This window comes from Trachymyrmex septentrionalis, unplaced genomic scaffold, assembly GCF_001594115.1.
Source record: "Trachymyrmex septentrionalis isolate Tsep2-gDNA-1 unplaced genomic scaffold, Tsep1.0 scaffold87, whole genome shotgun sequence".
NCBI classification, from domain to species: Eukaryota; Metazoa; Arthropoda; class Insecta; order Hymenoptera; family Formicidae; genus Trachymyrmex; species Trachymyrmex septentrionalis.
The window spans coordinates 4,852,036-4,861,900 of record NW_017306059.1 but is presented as its reverse complement, the minus strand read 5'-3'; the positions used below and the strand labels follow the sequence as shown (position 1 = coordinate 4,861,900).

The 9,865-nt window shown below is 34.0% G+C and overlaps 2 protein-coding genes across 3 annotated transcripts in view; one reads left to right on the top strand and one right to left on the bottom strand.

Annotated features, from left to right (window-relative positions):
- LOC108755434 (nuclear migration protein nudC) overlaps positions 1-9,865 on the top strand; it is a 90,286-nt gene that overhangs the window by 5,561 nt on the left and 74,860 nt on the right. The gene's annotated exons all lie outside the window — the stretch shown is intronic.
- LOC108755435 overlaps positions 1-9,865 on the bottom strand; it is a 61,963-nt gene that overhangs the window by 2,685 nt on the left and 49,413 nt on the right. The window lies entirely within an intron of this gene.

Genomic DNA, 9,865 nt, shown 5'->3' with positions numbered 1-9,865 from the left:
AACTCCGTCGCCGTTGTTTTTGCATCATTTTCGTTCTTCGCGCAAAGAAACGAAAAGAAATTCATCGTCGTCATCGTCGTCATCGTCATCATCGTTCCTTCTCTTATTTCCTTCGTAATATATTTGCATCTTCGCACGCACCCGTTGTACTTCAGAAATCGTACGCGCAGTTGAGCATTTCCGCGACTTCGCGCGGAGCGGAGGCGATGCGACATCATCACGACGCATCGCGCACGCCGATTACGCCAATTAATTGGTTATTTTCGCACGTAAATCAAGTGTATTTCGCATCGGTGTGGCCTACCTTCGCGACTGGGCGCCGCCCAAGGACTGTGCTCGCTGTAAGACTTGAACGAGTTTGCGCGTTTCTTTTTCGACGTCGGTTTTTCGGACGCGCACTCGCGCTCGTCCCGACTGGTATGGCGACTCTAATAAAATACCATGTTTTGTACTTGCCATTCTGCATCATCAATGTACATTCTCGAACGAATAAAGAAGGTTCAATTGAGTTGCTGAAGCTAGTAAGGCGCTAAGTTATTCGCAGCAAAGAGAAACCGCAATGTAAGACTTGTATATTTATTTACAGCGTTGATTATTATTCCTGTGAAAAATTCTTGCCTTGTCTTTAGAAATAGTACATTAAGAACTTGGTTCAAAGGTTACAGAAAAGGATATTAAATCTTCTTAATGATCTGTGGCGATCATTGATGCACGCCTATTGAATGTGCTTCACGCAACTTAATGATATTGACTTTAATTATATACGGATTATCTTAAGTCTTCCAATTTATCTTAAGTCATTGCTCGCTATATAAACGACTGTGCTAAATTAGGAATTCAATAATGAGAGGCATATACAAAAAATTATGATACAATATATGATTGATTTATTGCACATGCCCGTGTCACATCATTAACTGTAACAATGTTCATCATTATTATAATTGAGAAAAATCTCTCTTGAACCTATCAAGAATTGTACACTTAATGAATATAAATGTGAATGGATGTGAGTAGATCGTACATATTTAAATTCATAATATCAAATTATATCCAGTATGAGTCATTTTCAATTATTTCTTTAGATCGCCACTAATTTTACCCAACATATTGTTAATTTGATTAAAACAATGGAATTAAACGATTAAAGTGAAGAAAATTTATTTAATTTGATTTCAATTTAATATATTATTTACCAAATGTACATATTAATACGGATGTTTACTTTAAAACTACAGATGTGGATTGATTTACATTTTGACACAGATGGCAATTAAAAATAACATGATATTTAACTCAGGGATTGGGTTACCATTTCTCTTTTGACGTCTACTGTGTAACAAACGCATATCTTTATACAGCATCGTGCATTATAATTGGAATAAGCTTATATATAGAATTCGAGAAGTAAGATTTTATACATTTTATTAAATAATGTGGAATAGATGTCATCGTAGTAAAGCTAGACTCCATCAAGACTTCCTGTAGATGGAAGATGATTTGGCTAGATAAAGGCTAGATGATTTGCGTTAATGTAAAATATTGCATAAGTATCTATATAAATATCTAACGTGTAAAAAGCATTCGCAAAATGTTGAACAAAGTATAATTTTATGATGAAATTATCGAAGCCAATGGCATGACGATGACGAATTCTTTACGAGTCGTCTTTACGGTATATCAAAAAATCCTCCATCGTGCGAAAGCGAAAGATGGGGAGAATGCGAATAGCAGAATAAGATGAGAAAGAGATAGAGAGAATTACGACATTTACGGCGAGGAGTCGTTAGGAATTTTTGTGGAACTCAATACACCGGTCAGCCTCGAAGCGCCACACCTGCGCTATATCCATGTAACATGATATTCTGGAACGGATTTTGAACTCTCGTATACAGAGTTTGCATTTAAAAGATGCCAAATTGGATTTTTTTTAATTTTTTTTTTATTTTTTGAAAAAGAAATTGTAAGGCATTTATTTTCAATATAAATATTTGTTGCATCAAAAATGAAGAAAAAGATTAGATGCTTTTTTTTTCAAAGAATCTTGAAAAATGCATACTATTTAATATGAAAACTCTCCTATCCATGTTATAAAGAAAATCTTCTAATTCTGATAATCTTTTTTTCTAATAATATAATAAAAAATAATGTTATTTTTTATATTTATAATAAAATTCATCGAGATAGACATTTCTGTGATGTTACCTTTCATGTTATGTCTTCATTCGCATTTATTTGCTCCTATTTATACAACTTGATAGATTCAAATTTTTTCTCAATTATTCGAACTATAAAACTACACTAAATTTGATAATCGTTAATGTAAATTCCAATTATTTACCGTGCGTGAATTTTTCACGGGAATCTGAAAAAATCTATCGATATCTTTAGAGATTCGAATTTTTTTGTTTTTCGGAATGAAAATTTTCTAAATCTCCACAGGAATTTTTTCAGAAATCTTGATATATACTTTCTAAAGAATTCAAAATAATGCTCCAAAAATTTTATTGAAAAGTTAATCTCGATTAAAATAAAAAATCTTATATCTTTCCCCGAATCACAAAAAGATAGAATTCGCATTTTATATCTCCGAGTTTCTATTTTTTTTTTATACTTCTAGAATTAATTAAAATTAATTAATTCCGGAAATAATTAGAACTCTTTGAAAAAGCGTTAATACTGAAATTTTGAAAATAAGACGTTTGAAAAAATTTCTAACACTTTTTCAGATATTGGATATCAAGATTAAACATAATATTAACTGAATTTGCGTAACATTGGAAAAGAAAAACAGAATAATGTGTGCCATCTTACTGGTAGTTGAAAAGTAATATTGCACATGCAGAGAAATTTTGATCAGAATGTCCTTGGTGTCCGTATGATTAAGGTACAACATTAAAGTTTGAGACTGGTGCATATGTCGGGTATTATGAAAATGCATGCTCAGCTCGTGGCACTCCATTAATTGTGTCGCCAATCTTTTAAGACGGCACTATTCCTCATTTCCGCGATCTTCTCGGGTAATTATGCTGTCATCGTACAAAGCTTGTCGTTCCAATCTTCTAAGAATGTAATAAATATGATCTTCGAGGTGAGCTTTCATCTGCAGCAAAGGTGAATATAATTATCGGTAGAGCGTTATCGGAGTGTTTGGAGCAAGGTTATGTGCTTCGATGATTATATGTGCTTCAGAAAGAAAAATCTTTTTCTTCATTGAGATTATTGGGCTGTGCTCACAGGAACGCGTGATCGCAGGACAAATGTCAAATGCCGTGAAACTCCTTGCGCAGTAGTTATTAAATGGTTAATAACGGTTTATAACATCAATGCCGCATATGGTACCGCCGTAATCATCTTTATTGTCCACTTCTAATGTAAACGTCCTCATTAAAAGACAGCACTCGGTGTACTTGCTATTAATGAAGATCCCTACCATCACGTGCGACAGTTGAACGGTAGTGTATCCGTAATGAACGTTACATCGCGCTTTTTTTTTTCTCCGTGTATTGTTCACGGATCTATGAATAATCCATTGACATTATGCCAAGTGTACACCATTCCATTTGATCCATTCTGTTATTGTTAAGTGACGCCAAGCGGCTCACGAGTTTCTTTTGCGATCCTATCGCGTTGCCTTTTTCCTGTATTATATAAGGACTCGTAAAAAGAAACTAACGCACAAGTTGGAATTCAATATCGCCATGAGGCGTATAGATTGACTCATTAATTGACGACATTGTTGCACGTTCACGGGCAAAACTTTTGATATTGAAGACGCGAAGCTACGTCATTCTGCGCCTAAGGGCATATTTCCTCGTTATCGATGGTCCCCGATAGTCTATTTCGCTCATAAGTTGCGAACGAGCGTCACCTCGCCGGATGCGTGAACACTAATGAGCGTAAAAAGATATATGTTACAAGGTAGCGATAACAAACGTCGCCATGTAGCCTTGTGCATCTTGAAACGGATTATTTTACACTTGTGCGTCGATCGTTCCGATTTATTGAACCGATTGGTAGATTTGCGGAAGCGACAACTTATTCATCACGCACTTCGCAGCTGTTACTTTTACTGGCATAATTATACATCGATGCGTACATATTTTTCGCTTTATGTGCATTTCACTATACACACTCGCGAGCCACTGCGTCGTAAAATTGGTCGTACTTTCCAATACACGCGAAGCGAGAAATAAATTACGAAATGTCTTTGAGAGAGAAATATATCACAGCAGATTGATGTAAATTTAAAACAGAGGATTGAGATGTAGCAAATTCAGATTCAATTCTTTCCATGGTGACGTGTTATGTTCTTTTGCAATAAAAACTTTATCCCTACATATATATATATATATAAATGCTAAATAAATTTCTCATGTCCAAGCAGTATTGCGTACTCTAAGTCTTCCACTCTCTCTTTTTCAGTAATATTTTTTATTTTATATGAATATTCATACTACTAATATCCATTAAGAATGATTGTATAGACTTATATAAATATAATTTACTAATAGAGATAGTGAACTAATTAAATTTAATGCTCTGATTAACATATAATTCTTTGAATAAATAATTAGACTCAATAAAATACGAATATATCGCTTCTTTACTTTAAAAGTGACGATTTTAACAATTCTTTATGAAATTAAATTAAATCACTTTTGATAAAGTAACATTTACTTAACTCATTTATAATAATTCGAAAATTACACTTTTTAAGCTACCAATTTTAAGAAGTAACAGCAAGTAAGTTTATTACTTTTGAAATATATTAGACTACATAAGATGTAATGTAGATGTAACGTATACATCTCATGCGATACAATTTTTTATGATAATATGTCAAAGTGTATATTTAAAACACAACGCTTATTATACGTGATTAAATAAATTGCTTCAGGATTAAGAAATTTTACGAACAATTAAAATTTTTTTTACTGTAGACGAGAAATTAAGACTGTAACTTCGTGAATTAGCATACTTCATCATGTATTACATGTATACCTTGTCAAGTATGAGTGAAAGGTTATCGGCATGGTCAGTTCCGTACTTTGCGACTACCTTTCTTCCCCAGGCATTATTCAAGGATACATTTAATAGCGAATAAGACGTATGTTTTATCACGAATCTAGCACACCACATCTGTGTCTGTTCAGCTGCTGTAATATCTTCATTAAAACGCCAGTTAAGAATCAAAACTTTATTAGTCTGCTTATTGTGCAATTATATAAGTCCGTTTTGGCTTTAATTTGTTGTTTATCTGATGTTTAAAGAACTATCTAAACTTCGCTAAAGAACGATCAAAGTACATTTCCTTTTTGTATTAAAAGTTAAACATTTTATATACTTGTCACAATAAACAGTGTCACATAAATAACTTACGGAAAATTAGTTAGGCGTGATTTAATAATGTTACAAGGAACTCAACAGACATTTAAAGTAGCGTCATATGTTATGGTGACTGTAGCTTTTCAAGGTATACACACGGAGGAGTGCTCTTCAGTATCTCTTGCGTAATTTATCATACATTTTGCAACATTGCCACATCGTTTCGAGAATCGCAGTGAGGATTTATGATCGTTGTTAAAGCAAACAAACTTGCCAATTTCTTGCAGCATTCTGTAATTCGAGATTCATCGATTGGCAGACTATCGTTCGGCGAGACTATCAGTAGGATTATCGTTCATCTCGAATCCTTGGATGTTTGAGTCAGCTTTGTAATATGTTTGTGGACTAATAAAGACATCTGAATGCGTTACGTAGACGATTATGAAATGGACTTATGATTAAAAAGAGAGCTTTTGCTTCGACGCAATTATTTCGCGTGCGTCGCGCATCGATCGTTGCGTTTTACACCTAAGAAATGCTGAGAAACGCGAGATAAATTAAGGTGAGAATTTCCCTCGACGAAAAGAATTGCTTTCATTAATTTCTTTACTAACGAGAAAATTGCGCTTAATGCAATGAGGTACAGAGACACTGCCATGAGATGAGAACGGCGAGCGATAAACTTGAGTATTCGTACCGAGAACAAAGCCTTACGTTTGTCGACGGTTGTTGCACATTATCAGATCGAATTACACATGGTTGCAAAATTTGATTATATAATTGTGCGTGAAATGTTTTTCATTCCGTAATGCTCTAGTTCTCGCGCACTTTCATTGCGAACTTTATATATATAAAAACTGAAAAGTAACTGACAATTGATACGTGTAATATATTATTATTCTTTTCACCTTTTCGTTAACTTGTAATTCACTCAATTGGAAATATAATAATTCTTTTTTCTTTTTAGTCCTGCTGATATGTTCAAATTTACTATATGATTATATCGTTTGGATTAATATGATCAAAACATTCTTAGCAGTACAAATTTTTTTACAGAAAAAAAGCTTACATTAACATAAGTCAATCAAATACCAGAGAAAAAAATGTTTAAATAAAATATTAGTAAGAACATTTTTGGTCAAATAGACCTAATCAAATAGGATTAGATCGTTCGTGCACAACATCTGTTTGCCACGTATATTGAGAGATACAATTTATTAATTGTTAGCCTATTACTGTTTTAGAGCATTGCTATTTAATAGTGATTTTATTTACAAGGGCGCTTATCGAAAGAAAGACGCGAGAAATATGATGTAAATTGATTTTGCCCATCTGTCCTTACTGTCTTCCTTTTTCCTTGTTTCATATCTCAGACAGTCGACCCCGAAGTTAACTTGATTGCCAATTAGTAGATACCAGATCGATTTGCAAGAAAAAAGAGGTCGTCGCGACATGCTGGCATACAGTGAAAGATTGAGCGATCTAAATGAGAACTATGTATCTCAAGTCCTTATTAATAATTATTCATTTATTATATTATGAGTGCCTACGGCATGATTAAAACTAACGTGAAAGCTTATTATATATAAAATATGATTTATAAGGTCATACTGATTACTAATTTACTGGAAAGTCGAACAATTCTATAATTATATCCTCAAACGATTATAGAAATTTTGCGTGTACATTCGCATATGAAAGAGATGGTATAACCTGAGAAAACATAGCTGATTCTCTCGAAAGGCTTGAGAGACATGCTTAAATGTTTAACATAAGCGATTGTTACGGGAAGATGAAAGTCGTCACGTTACACAGACACGTGCTCTGAGTTCACATTCGACAAGCGTTCAAAGAGTAGGAAGAAAACCATTTCCTGAAGCGGACAGTGCGTATTTGCGTGTTGGATGCGCGCAAACCATACGGCATATGGACTCGAGAGTTTTCACCGTTCTGTTCCTCCTACCATAATTCATTTTCTCGTAGCAAATGTCCATCATAGTAATTTTACCGCTGTGACGTTGCGGAGACTACGTAAGAATTACAGGACTTCCTGTAATCTGACAACAGATCAAGTTGTATCATTTTCTAATGTTACGTGCAATGTGTACGCAATGAATTAATTGGATTATAAATAAAAATCTAACGCGTATATCTCGACAGATTATTTATAATGTCGTTTCAACTGGAAATTGTGAAATTCACACAAAAGCGGCAGCACCAAGAATTATCTTGACCGAATCGTGATCCTCTTGGCTTAATCATGTTGAATCATTTCTCTTGGTTAATTTTCATTTTTAATTTTTTTTTATTTTGTCTACAGTATAAAAAACGTTCTTTCAACATATATTGCCATAATAATATCACATGCCTCGGTGTTTGAATTGGTAAGAAGACGCATGAAATGAAGGAAATCAAGATTTGAATCTTGACTAAAGTATATTTTTCGCAATCAATTCTTTATAGTATTTTAAAGATGCTTATTAGCATCAGTGATATTAAATTGCTTGTCTGTAATTTGTGATATTATGTAATCCAGCTTTAGTTTAGGACTGTGTTTTAAACCGACAAATAATCGGCGGCAAATTTGCTTGAACTTGTAAAATTTACACAAGTATATTATCAGGCACCAAAACCTGTCTTGACCGAATATGGCTCTCTTTGTTTATTTATGATCATGGTACTTGTGTGTAACTAAACAAACAGTTTAATTTGCTTCTTAGAAGGAAATCATTCTTTCTTTGCATTCTTACTATACAATATGTTCTTTTTTTTTTGCTTTGCAACTACATTTTGAATAATATATATATAATAATCTTAATTGATTAACAACAAGAATTAACTAACACACCACAAGGAATTTATATTCCTAATTTATCATTTATAGAGATGCTTTGATAGTATTACGTTATGTATCTTCTTTCGTAGGTACTTATAATTTAATTAATCTTGATTATTGACATCTAATGTAGACTAAATATCTATCGCACATTTTTTTCAGCACCCGTGCTGACACATAACTGGCTGTTTATCTTCGTTAATCTTCAGTTAGACCTTCGGCATAGTCCGTGGCAATTTGTCAAACGCAAGTAGGGTCTTAGCACGCGATAGACGTTAATTTCGCATCATAAGTTTCCGATATATCCACAACATCCTCGACACCTTTTTACGGCTGTCCTCATAATTTCGCGGATTTTGCAATTTTTCGATACCCGTTCGTCCTTGATGCCTTGAATGATCGAGAAGGAAAAGAGCAGCTAATCAATTATCATCGCCACTTCTTTCCTCACATCGTCGAGCGCAACGCAATGCAAATACTTTCTTGCGCCCATGACGCTTACAGATCTCGACAACTTTCTTTTTCCGTGGTCTAACCGCAAAGATTCGACAGATGACACAAGATGTATGTATATAATACCTGCGAACGATACTTAACATTCGCCCACCTTCTGCTTTTAATCACTTTCTTTTCCTGCCTAAGGGCAATCGATGGTGATTTCGGTGAAATTGAGTGTGGGCACCACGTAACTCTTTGGAGAAGTGGTTGATGAATAATAGACCACTTCCTCTTTCCGATTCTCGCTAAGATATCAGAAATTCTAGTATAAGCGATATATATATATATATATATATATATATATATCGCTTTTACTAGAATATATATATATACTTGTATATCTCAACATCAAGAATTATCATCTATAAATTGTAACGTCGTTACAATCGCTTTCTTCTTTTTCACACATGAGATTTAACAGTCATAACGGTTAATGTCGTAAGATCGGTTTAATATATAATCTTCCGTGCTATGCACGACGAAACTGCTTATTAAGACAAGCGACGATGGTTGAAGGACAATATCGTGAACAAAATACTCGTATTTTATTAATCGCAATCGTCATGCTATAAAATGTCAGAAGCGACGGACTCGGAGTCTGTGTACGACTCAATCGTTGGCTTGGACTTTCTCTAGGTCGTCGTGGATTTTGGAACCAGATTTATTTGCATTTACAATGTAAATAAAGAAAACCCGATAAGACGGCCATAAATTATAAAGATTACGTCCGACAGCATACCAAATGACGTTAAAGCTTCACGTTTTCTTCTTGTCTCTCATTTCTGAGTCCCGATACAAGTCTAAGTTAATATTACCGAATTTAGTCATCAATCGCTCTTGAAGTCGATCGATCGTGTCGTAATCCATCATAGTTTTTATGCGCAGATGACGTGTGATATTTTATCGTATTCGGTCTCGAGGCCATTTGCAAATTAAAATGTGTTAGAATTAGTTGTTTATTACAAACAAAGGACGTTTTGGAAAGTGGCGCGCTAAGAGAAGACTATTTGATGTTGAAACTTGTGATATACGCGATCCACGTGTTTGCAAGAATCAAAGATCGATAGGTTTCAACCTCGGTTTCAATGAAACTAAGATGTTAATTACGAAGTAAACGTTGGATTGCAACATGTGCAATACGCTTAACGTAATCAAACGGTCCTCTTTCTTGACAGTCTTATTTTTTTTCCATTAAGATTTCCA